Source organism: Coenobita brevimanus, chromosome 90, assembly GCF_032717465.1.
Source record: "Coenobita brevimanus isolate Jiangsu-jjx chromosome 90, ASM3271746v2, whole genome shotgun sequence".
NCBI classification, from domain to species: domain Eukaryota; kingdom Metazoa; phylum Arthropoda; class Malacostraca; order Decapoda; family Coenobitidae; genus Coenobita; species Coenobita brevimanus.
Window position 1 is genome coordinate 10,924,150 of NC_137043.1, and position 21,742 is coordinate 10,945,891.

The window sequence follows — 21,742 nt, forward strand, 5'->3', positions numbered from 1 at the left end:
TTATTATTATTATTATTGTTATTATTATTATTATTATTATTATTATTATTATTATTATTCTATTATTATTATTATTATTATTATTATTATTATTGTAATTATTATCATTATTATTATTACTATTATTACCATTAACATCATTATCATCATCGTCATAATTCGTAGATAATAAAAGTATTATTTATTAAATTACTTTCCTATAATAAATGCTTAATAGTCGACATACAATCTGAAACTATAGGAAGGGGTCGATAAACTGAAGTGTTTGGGAACCCCTGGTCTAAAACATTATTTGAATTTATGATATCAAACGACTGTATTTTGCATTATCGTCTTTACAAGCTCATTCTCTAAGCTAATTATTCCCAGTCGCGAGGCGCAACCCTTAAACTGGCAAGGAGAAATAGAGGGATCATTTTGCTGAACAGGAAGAAAAAAGAGTGTATTATTAGCTGCAGTGATTACAAAATCTAGTCTCTAGGGATCTGCATACTGGACAAAGAACACGGAGATAATCTACAGTCTGTTTTTTTTTTTTCTCCGAAGAGACCAGGGCAACTACCACAAACTGAATACTGCGTCATGACTCCGTGAAAATCAATGAGCTTTGTTTATAAGAATGTATTCCTTAAAGTACTAGTTAAACTAACCGTTAAATCTGATGTCAACACATTGCCATCAACAGGATGAAATGGTTCATGGATCTTAGCCAGATGGAAGTTGCTATATGTGTGTAATACTTACATACAGTAAAATAATTTATAAAAAGTATCTATACACTATAACACGGGTTTAAGTGTTTTGTTTCGTTCTTCCCTTCTCTCCTCGCTTTCCGACTCTCTCATTCCCTGTTTTCTATGCTCCCTTCCCACATCTACCTATTTAAAACCCTTAAAGGCATATCTTCACCATTTTGGGATTTTGTTTTTGTAAAACATGTGGTACCTTGTCTTCCTTTGAAGATGCTGGCCAGGCCGTCCAGGTATGTGAAGTGTTTGCCTAGGCCTATTGTGTGAAGTAAGTGTGCTCCCTCTTGTTTTCCCATTGTGGGATTTATTTGCGTTTTTAGTCCATCAGACTCATCGTATGCTGTGCATGACACACGATTTTAGGACTTAGCGTATGCTCTACAAGTAAAACTACTATAGGAGTGTGCCATTATTTTTTTGGAAATATATGTGTATGACTGTTTTTTTGTTATGTATCTTATGTTATTATATATTATATATATTATTTACATTATATATTATAGAAATACTATATATATACTACATATATTACACTTTATATTATACTTTATGTACTATATTATTTTATTGGGTTTTTCCTATTTTTTTTATTTTTTTTGCTGATTATAAGTAATATTATATAAAGACTAAGATAAAAGTGGAACAAAAGACTAAAGTGAAGACTAAAGTGAATATAAAGAATATATCGAAGGCAAAGGACAAAGGAAAAGGAAAAGGAAAGACACTGCTGTCAGACATAGAACTAGAGACTCTTGTGAACACCAGTGCATCAAGTGTGACCTCTCAGTGTGTCTCAGCCACAGCTAAACCCTGTGTACCGATTGTGAGGGGATGTAGGTCAGTAAAAGAAAACTAAACATTGTGTCTTATATTATCGTCATATTATCGTCATATAAAGTATCAGTCCTCATCATTTGGGTCTTAAAATCATAGTTTAGTGTCAAACGAAATTTACAAAGTCATTAGGGTGTATATACAGGGAACCATAACGTCATAAAAAATTTGTATAGTGAAAATTTCCCTTTTTTTTTTTTTTTTTTTTTAGCCCTTTTCAGGGTGTCTTCCCACAGTGACCCTCATGAGCCAGAAGTGTGAGCCACTTACAGGATACGGCCACGGGACCTGAGAAGCAGCATATATAATCTCAGATCTTAAATCCTCATACGGGCCGAGTAATTAATTTTTTATTCAGTAACGTCAAAAAAAAAGGCAATTTTGGTTAGTTTCCTTTAGTCACCCATAAAACATTTTTATTTTTCAATAATTACTAAAGTAAGTATATCACAGGAAAGTAGAAGAGTTGTTCTTTCTTTTCATGGCCAGAAACCCAATAAAAATTGATTACAACCATGTGTTTTGATTTTTCAAAAAAGGAGTTGGTTACACTCAACGTATGTCATACAAGACAGGTCCAACAATGTTTGCCTTTAAGGGTTTAATCACCATCCTGTAGTCGATAGCGATAAAAACATTAGCCTTATTCTTTTTTATTTTTGATTGCTTGAAGTGAAGACGTCCTTCCTTAACAAGTTTTGTAACATAACACTTTTTTTTTTTTAGCTTTGGCTCTGTTTATGTACCTTTTCTATTGTGCTTTCGTCCTCTCTTGAGACATGAAATCAGTTCATCCTCTACCGCTACCATACGCTTAAACTGAGTTTTAGGATTAGTTTATATGATCAGCCCTCAGAGCACGTTTTTGAAACACTTTCACAAAGCCGTGCTTCGGTGGTAAGCGTGTAAACGGCAACGCTGAACCACCATCCCCTCACCGGTGCCCATGTGTGGGAACTTTGTACTTGTATGGCCACGTATGTGAGTCTTTGACTCCCTGCCACACCGCACAGACGTGCCAGTTAGATGCAGTCAGTGACCGACCTGTCGTCACCTACTTCTCTCACCTGTGACCTTGAGATGCCAGGGTTCCCACCTGAATGGACAAGACTCCTAGTCGCAAATAACTGAACTGACGATGAATATAGCAGATCATAAGTGATGGATACAGCAACAAAAACTAGCAACAGAAACCATATGGATAAATGTATAACTGTATGAAATATCTTACTCGTATGTACAAACCTGGTAATGTCAAGAAGAAAATACATTACACAGTCAGTAAAAAAGTGAGCTAAAACTGATAGCCACTTTAGTGAGGCACCTCCGTGTTAACAAACTTTCTTCTAAACATAGGTCAGTTCTCTGCCTCATCACCACGTTTCGCCACTGATTTAATACGTCTTCGACCACCATGCCTGGTAAATGACCCTGTAAACGACCCTTATCAAGGGATTCCCATGAGAAACCAGCCCGTTATTGGTTATTCAAAATTTTTGCTGACGGCATGACATGAGTACTCGTATAAAAGTAATCGCGAACTGTTCCTCTAGCATTTTACTAAAACTTTTAACTACCACCTTCACCCCTTCAATTTAGTGATGCATTTTCTGCCTTATTATTGTTATATAATATAATCTCTCCTGTCTTTCTGGATGCATCCATATATCGAGCAAGCTGTTACACTGAAGTAGAGGTGGAAGCATCAACGGAGAAAGTATGGCAACTTTGAGTCAACTAAAATGGCGGCATCTTGTGGCCGCCTCCATAGCTCATTATATATCCATGATTGCCTTCTCCCCCACGTCACCACCACTACTCGAACCTCCAGTGTTTCCACCTCTTGGCCTCCCCTTCTCCCCTTAGCCCCATCCACCCAGTAAGGCCGCGATTATAGCGCCACCTGTGAATTGTACCAGGTATCAGGTTGATGTTGCACGACTTAAGAATTCAGATGTACGTCGTCGTGCTGAATGGGTTAAACCAACATAAATTAAAAGACTATTTGCCTGTTAAAGTTCAAATGATTTTCGAATTACATTTGCACAGTTTCATAGTTAAACTTGTGACAATTTGGAGCACATCATCATTATCCTGTCCCTTTCCCTCGCACAAAGATGGGATGAGATTCCAGAATGAAGAAAAACGAAAATACAAAAGTGAAAGAATTATCAACAGTATGTCCAGTGGCATGAACCAAACATCATCCACTCTTCATTTAAAATACAAGAATCCTGGATCCATTTTATAGGCCTCACAAACTGCACATTGAATGATTACCAGCCGCAATAGTGAAGCTGGTATTGTTTTAAGTTTGTTTGTGTGTCTGTGTGTCTGTTAGCACGATAACTTCCCAACCGCTCAAGATATCATCACAAAGTATTACAAGTGTGTAGCAGGGGAAAAAAACGATCACGAGTTCGAAATTGGTGAAAGTATGTCAAGGTCTGAGTGTCTGTTACCACGATAACTTCGCAACCGCTCAAGATATCGTCACAAGATTTTACAGGGGAGTAGTAGGGATGAAAATCTCCTATGAGTTCGAAACTGGTGAAAGTAGAAGGTCTGTCCGTCTGTTACCACGATAACTTCGCAACCGCTCAACAAAATTTTACAGTTGTGTAGTAGGGATGAAAATCACCTACGAGTTAAAAGTTGGTGAAGGTAGGTCAAGGTCTGTGTGTCTGTTACCACGATAACTTCACAACCCGCTCAAGATATCACAAAATTTCACAGGTGTGTAGTAGGGATTAAAATCTTCTACGAGTTCGAAATTTATGAAAATAGGTCTGAGGCGCGCTAGATATGTATCGGCTCGCGGCTGGTGTGATTACCCCCTTGGGGGGACCTCTAGCTGATTGAATTTTGAGAAGTGTGTCACATACGTATGCAAATTGTCTATGTAGAGAATAACAGGGAGGTGGTGGTGCATGATTTATCACATCCAGTTCGCAACTGAATGCACCCGAAATAGATTCTCGGGCCGACCTGACTCTTGCACAAAGTTTGTTTCGTCCTTGTGTCTGTCAGGCAGTACAGTTAGGAACCTGAATATAAGATCTACTGTGGGTCATATTCTAAGAGAAAATTGGGACTTTGGAAACAATGATAGACTCCCTTAATGACCCACGTGCAGTCGATAGGTGAATAATTTAAACCTTACACAATGAATGTTGTATGACAAATGTTAATATTTTGGGTCACATCATTGACCTATAATAAGGAATGCCTAATTAACCAGCGGCTTCTTGAGTTAGACTAGCCAGTGAGGCTAATTATAACCACACGCTGTACAGTATAATCCAGTACAGAAATAACTAGAGGGTTTAAGCTATAAACCAGCCTTAATATGGAATTCAAGAGAATTTAGCCTCAGTTAGTATGGGGGTTTACTGACCTGATCTGGAATAATGGGCTTCTATTTTGACTCTGTTTTAAGGCCAACCTTCCCCCTCCCCCCCTCTGTGTGTGTGTGTGTGTGTGTGTGTGTGTGTGTGTGTGTGTGTGTGTGTGTTTAGAAATAAGCAGGGATACAGTGATACCTTAGCTGCTCCTCGCCCTCCCTTTATATATTCTTTCTCTTAATCCCATCTAATTAGTAACATGGTAATTACATATTGTACATAATTGTAATTAATTATTTCTAGGTAGTTCAGTCATGCCTAATGAAGGTGCAGCAGATGCAATGAACACTGTGCTAGTTACTTCTGTGGTAGTCATGTGTGGATCAATTGGGCTCGATACAGAAGATGACGATGATCGTTTGTCTCGTTCGCATGGCGGAGTTCACTTGTTTTTCTTGCTGTAATAAAGTGAATCTTGTGACCACCTCTGACAGAATTTCATATATATATATATATATATATATATTGCCTTTCGGATTACAGTAACTCGAAAATGCCCTCGTATGACCACGGCTCTAGGATGAGTCCGTCACTTTCTCCCTTGACACATGACATCAAAGATAGTCATCTATGGATACAGAAACATGTCAAGCCTCTCAGCAAACGAATATTAGCAAGCAGGGGGATGTGGGAAGTAGAAGTGGTGAAATATTAGGCGTACATTTCTCCCTGACTGCATATTACGAGAATATGACTGGTTTATAATGACAAGTTGACCAAAAATCTTGTGTAAGATAAAAGAAAAAAACAATAGATAAAGAATTTTCCATCTCGAACGCCATGGATTACATGTAGCCCATCCTCACAGGGTTTATAAGAAACAATACACTGGATGTCACCTTCATTATAAACTGATAACTGATGGAATGATCTTAATCCCACAGGCGGTGCGAAGGACATTAATCTCTTCAGTCCGATTTTTTTTATTTGCAGACTGTGTTATTTAAATTAGGGGAGACGGTTCAGTAAATGATGCAATTTTTGTCTAATTTCTCCAAGTCGAAAATCTCTCCAGTGTAGCATAAAACTGTGTGGAGTGGCAGCAAAATGTATAAATAACGTTACTGCATCAAAGAAGTTCAGTTATGTTGTGCTTTAGGCTTGTGACATGGAGGCAAGACTTTCCAACATCCGTATGATGAGTGAACCTTGTTAACAGGTCCCCTTGTTTTGTGTTTTTTCTCCTGTTTCAGGATGGTTATAACCCCTTGTGTTAGTGGCTGAACCTCTCGAGTATATTAGTTATGCGAACACTGGAAGAATAATACCGGCATTTTCAAATACATTTGTTAGGGAGATGCAACAGTTTCGTCCAGACATGATTCCTATTTACGTTTACTGTATCCCTACAATAAACAACATTCCTAGATGGAAGTATAATTTTTCTGTTAAAACAAGTCTTTGCCCTGTGACAGCAAGACTGGGCAACTGAAAAATGATAGCAGTTGCCAGAAAAGTGGAAATAAAAATGGTGGTAAATCAGTTTGAATATGAGAAATTGTGGTTATTTCTCTTGGTATGTGACAAATGGTGATTAGTGTGTTAGAACTGAGGGAAATGATGGTGTGTTAATGGTAATCATGTGCGTTCGAAATGTGAGAATGTTGGTTAGCGTCAAATGTGAGAAATGGCGGTGAGTGTGTCAGAGATGTGAGAAATGGTGGTATGTTAGAAATGTGAGAAATGTGGTAAGTGCGTTGGAGATGTGAGCAATGGAGGTGCGTAAGAAACGAGAGAATCGTTGTATGCTGGAGATGTGGGAAGTGATGGTGTATGTGTTGGAAATGTGGGAAATGGTGGCAAGTGTGTGGGCATTAAATGTCCTTTTAGTGGTGAAGGAGCGGCAACAGTTAATTTCACAGGCGTCTTGTCTCACCAGGGAAAATGCTGTCACTTCGGCCTCCACCGCCTGTCTGCCTCCTTCCCGCTTCCTTGGTGAATTATGCCCTGAACTTCACCTAACACTGCTGTTACCAGGGCTCTCTCTGGAGCTTAACTGCCTTTTTATCTACAACCAGGTGCTTTGATCCCAGAAGGAGTGGCCACAAACGGATCGCCTTGATGTCACTCTGCCTTACGTCTTCAGGTTGCTCTCTGTCTCTCCAACTCTCCCTCTCCCTCTCTTATAGACATGTTCACTCAATACGTCGTTATCATTCTTGGTCTCCACCTCCACTCCTCTCCTCCACCTCACTCATATACACACATCTAGTCAGTCTCTCGTCCACGAAGTTGCTTACTGGTAACCACAATTAAAACATTAAAGACTCCCCGTACTGAAGGAGGTAACATACTTTTTAATACTCGGAGGAAGCCAGTATTCCTACAAGTAATGGAATCATGTGGCGATAATACGAAAGGGTTAGAGTTAATTATTTTGGTTAATAGCCTGATATAAAATTAGTATTAGGTTATTGTTTTAACTCGTTCAGTCCAGTACCACATTATAATCTTATTAACATCAAACGGATATATTCAGCGTATAGGAGGATTTTCTACCTTGAAAAATTAGCTGTTGCCCTCGTTAACCTCTTCACAGCTGGATATCTTCCAAAACCTGACGTAAATAGCCCGTTGGAAACATGACTGAAATGAAAAATATTGTGCTGAAGGAGTTAATGAAGAGGCGAAAGAAAGCTTAAGTGAATAATTGCCCCAACCCATAACCCCTTCACTGTGATGACGCATTGTATATTTTATTCTTGCTACTGCCGGATGATTTTACTAAGCCTGAGAAACTCTTCGAAGTGGGTGACTTTCATATAATAACTTCTTCAGTACTAAAAGACATTCCTGTGGTTAAAATTATCGTCTAGTCATGTAAAAGAAAATAAACTTATTGGACTAAAGGGGTTAAAAAATAGAAAACGAGAGAACTAACAATATTCAGGTGCATTTAGTTTCAAGCCGTCCGCTCACATCGCTTGCAGCGGGGACGGGCTCTCTGCTCCGTGAAATAACTGTTGTGCAGGAAACTATTAACTCGGTGATAGTTATGCCATTGTTGCGATACCTGCAACATTTCCAGTACCATGAAGCCATTTACTTTCCTGTGTTGACGACAGACAAGCTGATTCAATATAGGAAAATTTTCGAACTAGAAAGGACAGATACAGCCTTCATTAACCTGGATAGGACAGATACAGCCTTAATTAACCTGGATAGGACAGATACAGCCTTAACCTGAATAGGACTGATACAGCCTTAATTAACTTGGATAGGACACATACAGCCTTAATTAACCTGGATAGGACGGATACAGCCTTAATTAACCTGGATAGGACAGATACAGCCTTAATTAACCTGGATAGGACAGATTCAGCCTTCATTAACCTGGATAGGACAGATTCAGCTTTCATTAACCTGGATAGGACAGATTCAGCCTTCATTAACCTGGATAGGACAGATACAGCCTTCATTAACCTGGATAGGACAGATACAGCCTTCATTAACCTGGATAGGACAGATTCAGCCTTCATTAACCTGGATAGGACAGATTCAGCCTTCACTACCGTGTCGTCTTACATAACTTCAGTCTTCCCACCAACAGACTCAGGAAAGATGCTGTAAACTACAAGGAACAGTTTTCACAAATCCCCGTCACTAAGAGAAACTTTCCATAATATGAATAAAGTCGTCTGGATGAAGCAACATTAAGCCAAGGAAAGACAGCTTAACTGTGTGCGTAATATTTCATTTTTGGCATTATTTCCATTTTATTTTTAACAATAGCAAATAATACGAGGATGCCAGAAGACTTAAGGGAGAGTGTGTTTTGGGAAAGGCGGTTCGCTACTGGGCAGGGAAAGAAAAACGCCTGGAGATTTCTTATGTTCAAGTACCCCACGCAGGATAAGGCGTCAGCTAACGGACATATAGATAGCTATAATAAGATAATAATGTCGTTCAGTTTAGGGGAATTTTATTAGTCAGGGGTTGAAAACTGATTCAGCAAGCATTTGGACTGTTAGAAATTTTCTTGGCTGAATAACTGGATTTGCTTTGAACCTGAATAGTCTGTAATGTATACGTCTCTCCCTGATAATAAAAAGGTTAACCTAACATGTTTGTGTTGTATTTTGATTGCAAGGGACAACTGTTGTTGTTGATGTGACCCCAGGTTCATGAATATTCTGAACTCAATGGACTGCAGGCTTAAGCTGCCCTTTTTCTGCTATCCACCATCCTCCTTAGGAATGACAGGGAACTAGAGGAGGGATTTTTGTACACCTACTAAAAAAAAATGTCTAGTCATTGGGTAAACATAGCCCGCCTGTTCATACATGCAATATAATATACAGGAATGGAAAAAAAATACTGCATATTAATTTGAAATACTTGTCCATTAGTACCTGGTCTTCCCGCCAATGGCTTTTAGTGCAGCCATTACACAAACTGGCTTGCTACCACACAACCTTTCTAAACATGCAAAATGTAAAGTATCGGTGCTTTACTGGTTTAAAGGTTATTTGTAAAAAAGTTCTTGCAGTTTCAGTATTATTGATCCCGCAATGAATGAAGGTCATCAAAATACTTTCCGTCCATCCTTAGCTCAATGGGTTCCATTATGAGAGCAGGGGAGAAAATTAAGCCTGGAAATAAAATCGTCGACCAAGACACTAAAAATCTTCCAGCACCATAACTCCTTTATCAATTATCCCTCTCGCAGCAGAACTAGGTATGGGTGTGAGAATTATCGTAGGTCTTAGAACACCGTTTAATCATGAGACAATGCTTCAGTTTGAAAATAATATAGATTAATAACCGCCTGAAAGTCACAGGTGCATGCTACATAATCCAGCACTGTAGCACCACCATTTACAGTACTGTCTCTGCCTGTCTTGTTTTTAGCTTTAATCCTTCCCTTTGCTATCACAATGAGACTCGCTGTGCTCGGCATGCAGGAAGTGTTGTGATGGCCTCCATTCATTAACGCCTGAACTCTTGTGGAACTGCAAAACTTAGTCCTCCAGACGAGTAAAGCAGATCGACACTGCTTATTACCGGTCCCAGCCCAGGAGAGGCTAGTGGACGGGTATTATATTCACTAGGTGTATCTGTTTCTTTGTTTGTCTGTCTGTCTGTCTGTCTCTGTTAACAACTTTACGCGAAAACTGCTGGTTCGATTTCGACTAAAATTACAGGGATGATGGGCTACGACCTTCTGACCACCTGGTTAAATTTTGGGCCAAATAGGGCCCAGGCTGTAGGTCAAAAAGAAAAAAAAGTAAATTTCCTTTTTTTCCCGCCAAAACTCCTTGTAAATTCGTCATATCGACATGAAACCAAAACCTAAACGTGCGTCCTTCAAATCTGCATCCTATAACATGCCTCATTCCATCAGGGAGGCCACCCCTCAATTAGCGGTAAGGGGTCAGTGTCAGGAGGGTCGGGCCTAAATTTTCAAACGGGCAAAAAATCGTCAATTTCCACCCGATTTACTCCAGATATGATGTGACATCTTTGACCAGATATCCTGTTGTGTTTATACGTCAGCACTAAAGTGACTGCCAGGGACGGGTTCGCTGTACCTAGGCACCGTTTCTTGTTTCGTGTATTTTGGAAACTGCCCGAGAGCAAGCCAAAATTTATAATAACTGTTAGTGGTAGGTGGGGGCGCTCACCATCCACTCACTCGATGTAGTGCCACTCGCGGGTGTCTGCCCTTTCCTCTCCTCCATCCTTCTTTCCTTCCATCCTCTAATGTCTTTCCGTCAGTCTTTCCTCGTCCTTCTGTCTACGGGTGACTTTACACTCTCTCTTCTGTCTTTCTTTCCTTCATTCTTTCCTCTTCCTTCTGCTTGTGGGTGACTCTACACCGAGTGACAAGCCAAATGGTTTCCTATACACCTGGAAATCATTTGCTACGCTGGGTGGTAACTATATGACCAAATTTTGGCTCCTGGTGGTTTAGTGGGTAATTACTGCGCTTCAATCCGACTGAGCCAGTGGAGGTTTATATCCAAGAGATGGTTGGGGTTTATTGCTCACGTAATGCCACTCAGGGATGAGTGAGGCTGGTTACTCTCATCTTCAATGTCAGGACCAACTTGCCTAGCCCCGGGCTCCTACGCTTCTTATGGGGCAACGTAGGATTGGATGATGGATGCATGGATGCACTGAAAGACATGACTGGGAAGCAACCACTAACGGACACATGTAGACAGAATGCAATATTTATATGTATTCTGCTTTAGTATATAATTTACTGAATATTCTTTGGTGCAATGAACAAGCCGGAAACGTTTACCGAACTAGCTCAAAGATTTATTTTTATTTATTTATTTATTTATTTATGCATTTGCGGTAGGTGTACAAGCAGGCAATTAAGCCCTCCAGTTATTAAGATGCCACCACACGAAGGCGTCCCTCTCCAGCACCGTACGAAACAGTCACAAATTGGTACAATCGTAACATTATATGAATCCAGTAACGGAGCAACCTCTCGCCGCCAGAGCGATAAGGAAACAGGAAGGAGAAGGTGGAAGGAATGGAGATAGATTATACAAAGTGGGTATGGGAGTGTAATAGACGCATGTTAAGCAAAACAGGAAGAGGGAGAGGAGAATGAGAATGAGATAGTGAACACAGCTGAGGAGAAGGGAGCATAGCAGGGAGCTGGTAAGCATGAAGGAAATAACCCGGAATAATAAAGGGAATTAAGGTAGACTGTGAAAAGAGGAGTGACGGAGGTCGGGGAAATAGGGAAAATTGTGATAATTTTTTAAATAAAAGAAAGGATGGGCACCAAACAGGGAGACCTCTCTTCCCCCCTCCCCCGACAGGGAAACGGGGAAAGAACGAGAAAAAAAAAATGTGATAATTTAAGAGAGAGAGAGAGAGAGAGAGAGAGAGAGAGAGAGAGAGAGAGAGAGAGAGAGAGAATGCCTGCAAAACAAAAAGAGAAAAAAAAAGAAGCTGGTAAAACAGAAAATGTGGAAGGGAGAGTAGTTTCCTTGCCTCCTTTTCTGGGCTAACTCGTGCCTTACAAACGCTGATAAACCCAATTTCCTCAATCTGGTCAAGACTCCATTAGGTGATCATATGGGTTGTGGGGCCACGCCTGCCACCAGCACGAGATTCTGAGTCTGGGTTTTATAGTTTTGCTACCTCAGGCCTACTGTATTTATCCAAGAAGGGACCTCCTTCGCTGAGGGAGTGACAAGCAAGTTCTATTCTGCCCAAGAACATTATATTCTTTATACTTCTGCTGCCACCCGACGATTTTCATTCAATTTATGGGATAATTCTGGTAGTGAAGAGGTTTATAAAGGCTGTAAGTAACCCCTACAGTTTGAAAAGTCTGCTAATCTATACAAAACCGTCTGACAGTAACAAGGACAATGCACCACAGACGTCACTGTAGTAGACGAGGGAATTCTTTCAGTCCAAAGGCGTAAGTACACTCTCAGATCGCGAAGCAAGCTCATATGTTATATTTTGACTTGGACGTGTGACGCTGTGTGTGTGACGCTGTGTGTGTGTGTGTGTGTGTGTGTGTGTGTGTGTGTGTGAACAAAATAACAGTTTATTATCGGGCTTTAACCAAACTTGGTAGGGGGACAGAGAAACAACCAATGAATAAACCTGTTGTTTTTAATACAAAAGGTTAAAAGTCAAGGTCACAGGGTTAGGTCAGAGTTTGACTTAAGCAGTTATTAAATATTGACGAAATTCTGGGAAAAAGTTGACGTTCAAGCAAGAAAGATGTGATTCAGTTTTGAGAAGACTCAGTCAAGGTCAAGGTCCAAGTTTGACCCGTGTGCGTGCGGAATTGTAAAAAAGAAAAAAAGAAAAAAAAAAAAAAAAGAAAAGAAAACTTCTGATCAGATATTAACCAAACTCGGTGGAAGATCTGTGACTAATCCAAGGAGTAAATCTTATGTTCTAAAGAACAACAGATCAGCGGTCATTATGAATTTACACATTTTCATGCTGTTTCAGCCAAGTTTTGTGGAAGGGTTGAGTATAAGGCAAGAAGAAAAGGATCTGATTTTGAGAATAATCAATCAATGGTCAGGGTCACAGGGAAAGGTCACAGGCGAGGTTTACAGGACGTCAGCTCAACAGTTTTGAGCTGATTTGACACAATTCAGTGGAAGGGTTATGGATCAGGCAAGCATAAAAGGGTTCAATCTTGAGAACTATTAACAGATTATGAACACAGGACACAGTCATAGTTCGACCTGTGTTGTGTGTGTGTGTGTGTGTGTGTGTGTGTGTGTGTGTGTGTGTGTGTGTGTGTGTGTGGACAAAATAAATAAAGAAAAGATTTGATCTTTGGATCAAACTTGGTGCATGAGTTGATGTCCCAAAAGGTTGACCTGTTGTTATTATTATTATTATTATTATTATTTTGGAACAGTAGATCAAAGTTCAAGGTCACACGGAATGACCAAGTTTATAATTTACCTCATGCATACCACACTTTGCGGAAGAATTCGTTTTAAAACAAGATATTCCTATTTTCAGGATAATTAGTCATAGGACAAGGTCGCAGCTACAGGTCAAATGTCAAGGTCACTAGACAGAAGTCAACTACATTTTTTTTTTTTTTATGTTTCCAACCAAAGCAGGTGAAAGGTTAAGTGTTGGGAAAAATGAAGTAATTCGACTTTGAAATCAATATGTCGGAGATGAAGGTCACAGGGAATATTCATATATTCGGTCCATAGGCTTGTTGGTGGTCGCAGGTGTTACACCTTCTGAGTGCTCTTAAATATTACTTATGTTGTTCTTCATACTACTACAAGATTTTGTTTTCGGTTCGGGATAAAACATTAGTAGTGAGGAGGTTAAAAAAAAAAAAAAAAAAAAAGGAGAGAGAGAGAGAGAGAGAGAGAGAGAGAGAGAGAGAGAGAGAGAGAGACGCTTGTTTAACCCCTTCAGTTTAGAATGTTAATTCGAAGCTGAATTAATAAACTCAAGAATACAGTAAAATATTCTCAGTATGCATAGTTGTGTAGCGACTCTGGACACAGCGATAAAACACATTCATGAAATATATATAGTAATTCACCTGTGAACACCAGCAGAGGACTGATCCTCTGCAGCCCATCAAACTTACATGCCAACCCAATCCATTCTCTGCTGACCACACCATTCCTTTACCCCTGATACAGATTCATGGCACGACACAGGTCCCGTGGTCAAGGAACGCGGTTATTTACCTAATTCTTTCTACCATTAAATGACCTGACTCTGATCCCCGTCTTTCTTCTTAGTTTATTTTTTTCTCTTTCCAGACAGTTTTGCTAAACTTGGTCTTCACATTTTGAAAGGCTTTATACCTGCTTATCCAACATGTGTCAGTCATGTTCACCTGATGGCTGCTCTCCATGCTACACCATCTTTAGCAGCGCCTCTGTTCAGTCCCTTAACCTTGAGGTCATTTTCTGGACTCTAATCCCCAGCCATTTTTTTTTTACCTCTTGGAGCAACCCCTTGCACATTTATACTCTTAGATCTTTTTCACGTATTTTTCATTATTTATTCTCTCCAAATGTCACATCCAAGTGAATCACCCCCAAACCACCTGAAACTGTCCCTAGCCATCACATCAGGTATACAGCCGATCTCTCACCTGGTCATTCGTAGTTCTGCCATATGTAGTTCTGTTATTCAAGGAAACCATCCTCATTTCTGTGCACACTAACCTATGCAGATTACGCTCCTTCTCCCCCATGTTTCACTGCCACAATGCATTAAATTTTGTCATCGATTCAAAAAGTAATTCATTACCGAAATATTGATACTCAATGATTTGGTATAAAAAAAAAAATGAGATCCGGTAAAATGCGAAGTTTGGAATTCAGTAATTCATACTAAATGAAGAGTGTGATTCGATTATAGTCAGTTGAGGATTATGAATATGTAATGGGTGACGTAAAGGATATATGTGAGAGCTAAGTAGGGGAGAGTGGGAAGGTCAGGATGTAGAAAATTAATGTGGGATGGACCTAAACAACTGACGACGTACACAAGTGGCAGTTTGAATCATGTACATTATGAGGATGCACATGTCAAAGGGCTGTCCCCCCCCCTTTTTTTTTTTAACTCTACAGTCAGTAAATGGTCACGGCGTTGTTGCGAAGCGACACAGTTACAAGAAATAGGTAAAGGTGGATGACGTATGCTGTGAACTGCATGTCCGAATATTACATGAATGAACGTAGGAACAATTTCAATGGGATTTCTTTTGGTAGTTCTCCCTCAGTTCTGCAGTAAAAATCCATTTCTCTCATCCTACCTACCAAATTCAGTAGGTGGTAACGTGATGATGATGATGATGTTCCTCCTTTAGTATAGTATACTTGCTTCTCAGTTTATGTTGTCCATTGGCAAATTAGGCCAAGATAAATCCACCAAGGAAAATAATATTAAACAATGTCTGGATGAATGTATGGACTGAAGCTTAAGTATAATGTACAGTATAGTACTTTATTTCAGGAGCCTCTGTGGTACAGTGACAGAGTGTACGTCTCGCACGCTGGTGGACGCGGGTTTGCCTCCCTCCAGAGTTGTAAAAACTTTGGGAAGCACTCACCGAGCCACTTACTGCTTTGGCGGACATAAGGGGTGCTGTGGTTGAACCAGTGTCGCATACTAGTATACTTGCACCCAGTGGGCTTAAGGCGGGCCGATTACACTTGGTTGATAGACTACACACACATCCTAAGCCACTCCAACATTACAATCACACTCACAAGCACTTCACACACTACATTCAGTCTCTACCAGACAGCCTAAGCCACTTGGTAGAGATACATTGGCTGTATCGTCCCTGCTTCAGTAGGGATAGGCCGGTCCTGCAGTGGACACTCAACGGCTGATGATGATGATGATGACTTTATTCCAACGAACGCCAAACTTCTTTTTCTTTTCTTTTCTTTTTTTTTTTCAGCTCAAGCTCACTGAATACAAAAGGATGATGATGATGATCATGATCATGATCATGATGGTGATGATAATCGTGGTGGTGATGGTGGTGGTGGTGGTGGTGTTGGTGGGGTGATGATGGTGGTGAATGATATCCTAATTTCTGGTTACCACTGAGGGACAAAGGACTATTTAATGCAGTAAATCACCTTACATTGGCTGGCCATTTTATCCCACTTTGACATCAAACGCCGCGAGTTCGTATGAAATTATCTTTTAATAATGATAACTGGAGCGTCTGTGACTGAACAGTGAATGTTGGGTGGTAACCATGTAGCCAAATTGCGCCTGGTGGCCACGTGCGTTAGGACGCTACAACCGGACAGGGGACGGTAGGGGTTTACATTGGAAGGCTGATTGGGTTTATTACCCACATAATGCCACTCAGGGAAAAGGGAAGCTGATCACCTCGCCTAGTCCTGATTTGGCAGAGAGAGAGAGAGAGAGAGAGAGAGAGAGAAATAATCTCATAGACGACTAATTCACTGAACTTTTTAATTACGTACAGTAAATACTGGCAGATGTAAAGAATATCTGCCCTCTCACTTCCTGGTATTTTTTGGTTGCTACTGTCATTCTTTTTTTTTTTTCTTTAAGCTTTCGGGAAATCTTTCGTAGTGTGGGGGCACATGAAGACCAACTCCTTTAGTAAGAAAAGTCAATGATAAAGTTTGTAAAATCGTGAAGAGACAGCACGGCTAAAAGGAAAAATATATCACCGAACTGGAAGAAGTAAAAAACGAAATGAACGCTCTCTGTCTGTCTGTCTGTCTGTCTGTCTCTCTCTCTCTCTCTCTCTCTCTCTCTCCCTCTCTCTCCACCCGACATCAGGGATTCCCGCCCCCCAGTTTCATCATGAAATTCCCCGGCGTCACAAAATGTCCTCAGGGAATTTGTCTGTTGTGAGGCCTTAACCGAGGCCACCGGGTCCACAGACAGGAAAAGAAAATACTTTGCTGTTGAGAAAGAAATGAAAATATTTCTGTGCTGAGAGCGAGGAGGAGGGAGGATTCTGGTGCACTGAGCAGAGGAGTTATTTGCTGCAGAGAGAGTGTGTTTGTTGCAAGAGAAGACACTATTTTACTACTGAGCAGAGAACAAAATATTTTGTTGCCAGAATAAGAGTGTCATCAAGTAAAGCCAGTGAGTCACAGGCAGTGCGATTTGTGTGTGTGTGTGTGTGTGTGTGTGTGTGTGTGTGTGTGTGTGTTATGAGTCCATATTATAATTACAAATCATAATAGATAAATAGATAAATAGATAGATAGAAAGACAGATAGAAGCAGCAAGTCAGATGATGAGAAGGTATTGTGTCTGCGAGAATCGAGCAATGCTAAACATGCTTACACACTCTTAACTCAAGGAATGCTTTATAGGCACACGACAGTGCCTCGTGACACATACACACATACTCACACACAGGTTTCTAGAACTTTCCAACCACAGTGTAACACACGTGACACGACCCCTGCTTCACCAGAATAAAGGAAGCAGAGGGCAGAAGGAGGCTAGCCATAGAACCGGCAGGTAGTAGGGAGAACGAGCTTAGCAACATGGAAGAGAGAGAGAGAGAGAGACAGGAGGTAGCTCGCGGGACTCTACTTAACTTCACTCGTGTGTGAGAGACTTTGTTAATATTTCCAAGACTAATAAAAATAGTCCCATACTATTCTTTACCTCTCCTGTCATTGCATGACAAATGGGAACGAAGATTATCTACTTACAAAGCTTCTCACGTATAACAACCGCTCGTCCACAACTTTAATATATATATAACTAATCCACAAAACATCACTACAAGAAGTTACAAAGTCTTTTGTGACATTTGGTGGCCAGCGAATCTACGGACATCGTCTCCGAATCAAAAGCGAATTTCTACAAAAGCAGGCGAGACTCTACAAGATTAGCTTCAGTTCTACAATGAATTCCTACAAAATGTCAAGACTGAAAACACAAGAAATACCTCTCACAATCAATCCGGTCATGCTGCGGTCGATGATATGATGTGCCATGCCACTAGCTTGTGGAGACAACAATTTGCTTTTTGTTTCACTTATAGAAGGAGTTTATGTGGTATTTTGGCATTTGTAGTAACACTTACACTTATTTTCATTTGTTTATTATGTGATCTTACTCTATTTCTTTTTCTTTCTTTCATTTTTTTTTTTTTGTATGTATTGATTTTCTATAGTTTGTTTTTCTTCGTTTGCCTACGCTTTTTCTGTGTTGTTCATGGTTGCATAATTGCTGGTTAATTCCCTTGGGACCCTTTTTTAAGGTTTAGTTTATATTGCACAGATATTACTGAAAATGATATTATATAGTCCCATATTTTGTTATTTTATATAAAAAAAAAAACGTATACACTATATACAGTATTAACTATATACACTGACTTGTTCTTTACTATCGTGGGCAATATATGTGTCAGCACTGTGTGGAAATCTTTGTCTTCACGATTGTGTAGAAGATGTTCATTCTTGCTAACGTCATTTGTGTTAGCCATTTTTTTTTTTTCTGGTTATCCTTTTAACTTAATTTATCTGTTTCCACAAGGTAGCTTTAATTAATAAATGTTTAATACAGTTCTTTTAATCGCTCACTGAGTAACTGTGATGGTATATTTTCTTTATCACTTTGTAGATGTAATAATGTATAGCTGTATGTATGCAACACGTATTTTATGTAGGTATAAATGGTAACACTCGTTGGTAGTAAATAAATGCTATAATAAATGAATGAATATATACAGTGTAGAATATTTATTGTTGGTGCAAGTATTTAATGATTGAATTATGAAGATAATTGAAGTAGGTATATGTATTTAAATTGTAACTATACAGCACGTTTTATATGTTTGTGCAGAAGTTTTCTGTCTATCACTGTGTATTGTATAAATGAAGTAATTATGTAACTCACTAATTTTTACCGTGGTGGAAATGGTGTGAGTGGTGTTGCACGTGGTGATATCGTTGTTCTTCACGGGTTGATTGACGTGTTGTGGGGTGTCAGACACACGGCTTGGCGTCGTCTTAGCACACGTATGGTGACGTCGACGTCCCACACTGGTAGCTGTGGTGAGTAAACGAGTAGCGATGAGTAACTTGAGTGAAGATGAGTGAGTAAGATGAGTTGTGAATATGGGCTTGGTATTTGCTTCGTCGTCTTTACCTCTTGACTCCTGCGTCAGCGGTGGAGGTTGGGTGGATGTAGCAGAGAGAGGAGGGTGAGGTCTGGTGGTTGTGAGTCGTATCTCACTCTTTGTTTGTTTGTTTTGTTTTTTTCTTTCTTGATGTATTCTCTGTCCTTTTTTCTTGCGATTTACTTGTTGTAGGATGAAGACTGCCACTACTTGTAGGAGCGTGTAGAAGATTATACAGACGACTCGTGGAGTTGTTACTTGTAGTTGATTGTAGATGGTTGTAGTTCGTTGGTTCGTCTTAGAAATTGCAAGATTGTTTGTATCAGTATTTTGTTAAACTACTTGCAAGGCGTCCTCTGACCTCTTCACCTCTACATGATGATCAGGGAGACGGAGGGAGGGTTGGAGAGAATACTGTCAGGACTGCAATTATTACAATTATGTAACTACAAACGATATGTAACAATTATGTAACGACAAACGATTGCATTATGTTACACTTGCTACAATTATGTAACTACAAACAATATGTAACAATTATGTAACAGTTGCATTAACAAGATGTAACTTTTATGTAACTTTAACTACAATTATGTAACTACAAACAATATGTAACAATTATGTAACAGTTGCATTAACAAGATGTAACTTTTATGTAACTTTAACTACAATTATGTAACTACAAACAATATGTAACAATTATGTAACAGTTGCATTAACAAGATGTAACTTTTATGTAACCTTAACTACAGTTATAAGGCCAACACAATTATGTAACAGTTGCATTAACAAAATGTAACTACAGCTATAAGGCCAACACAATTATGTAACAGTTGCATTAACAAAATGTAACTACAGCTATGAGGCCAACACAATTATGTAACATTGCATTAACAAGATGTAACTTTTATGTAACTTTAACTACAATTATGTAACTACAAACAATATGTAACAGTTATGTAACGGTTGCATTAACAAGATGAAACTTTTATGTAACTTTAACTACAATTATGTAACTACAAACAATATGTAACAATTATGTAACAGTTGCATTAACAAGATGTAACTTTTATGTAACTTTAACTACAATTATAAGGCCAACACAATTATGTAACAGTTGCATTAACAAAATGTAACTACAATTATAAGGCCAACACAATTATGCATTACCACAATATTATGTAACAATTCATTAAATACTACAATTGTGTATTACTACAATGTTACTACAATGTAACAATTACAATACAATTATGTAACAATTCACAATGTTACAATTATGTATTACCACAATGTTACTACAATATTATAAGTCATACAATTATACCACAATTCTGTATTACCAGAATCATCTTACAAGTTAGGTGAAATATTAGACATTACTAAAGGGATAACTCAATATGTAGTGTAATAACCTAGCAGTATTACCATTGCACAATTATATGCGTATGTCTGTTATACATACACATCTTACAAAATGTCATACAACAACCATTGCATTTGTTCAATTATGTATACAACTTGTTTAAAATGTAATATTACTAGATCATTGCAATTTACTATGAATATTATATGTATACAATATTATAATCAATATCATGTACTAATAGATTAGCATATGTCAATAATGATTGCTGTCGGAGGACCTTCAGCGGCGTGGCCGAGCAATGTTATGAGTCCATATTATAATTACAAATCATAATAGATAAATAGATAAATAGATAGATAGAGAGACAGATAGAAGCAGCAAGTCAGATGATGAGAAGGTATTGTGTCTGTGAGAATCGAGCAATGCTAAACATGCTTACACACTCTTAACTCAAGGAATGCTTTATAGGCACACGACAGTGCCTCGTGACACATACACACATACTCACACACAGGTTTCTAGAACTTTCCAACCACAGTGTAACACACGTGACACGACCCCTGCTTCACCAGAATTTAGGAAGCAGAGGGCAGAAGGAGGCTAGCCATAGAACCGGCAGGTAGTAGGGAGAACGAGCTTAGCAACATGGAAGAGAGAGAGAGAGAGAGAGAGAGAGAGAGAGACAGGAGGTAGCTCGCGGGACTCGACTTAACTTCACTCGTGTGTGAGAGACTTTGTTAATATATCCAAGACTAATAAAAATAGTCCCATACTATTCTTTACCTCGCCTGTCATTGCATGACAAATGGGAACGAAGATTATCTACTTACAAAGCTACTCACGTATAACAACAGCTCGTCCACAACTTTAATATATATATAACTAATCCACAAAACATCACTACAAGAAGTTACAAAGTCTTTTGTGACGTGTGTGTGTGTGTGTGTGTGTGTGTGTGTGTGTGTGTGTGTGTGTGTGTGTGTCCGACTCTAGACACACGCTTTGGTGGTCCGTTCCCTTAAGCCCAGCAGTCAGCCTACAGTCATACTCCTTTACATGATGTTGCCAGGCTGTATTGGAGCCCTTAGGGAGCAGAACACCACTCTCAATTGAATTAACTTATCTGACGGTAATTAGGTCAATAGCTACGACTTCTCTCGCACTAAAGTGGTAACGGAGACTGTTTTTATCCCACACAAGACGGAACGCTATTCCAATCCTTCATCATCTTATTAGTAGGTAAGCGTTGTAAAATATTAATATTTCTCCCATGCTAATGGCACTAAGATTTATCAAAGTATTCCTA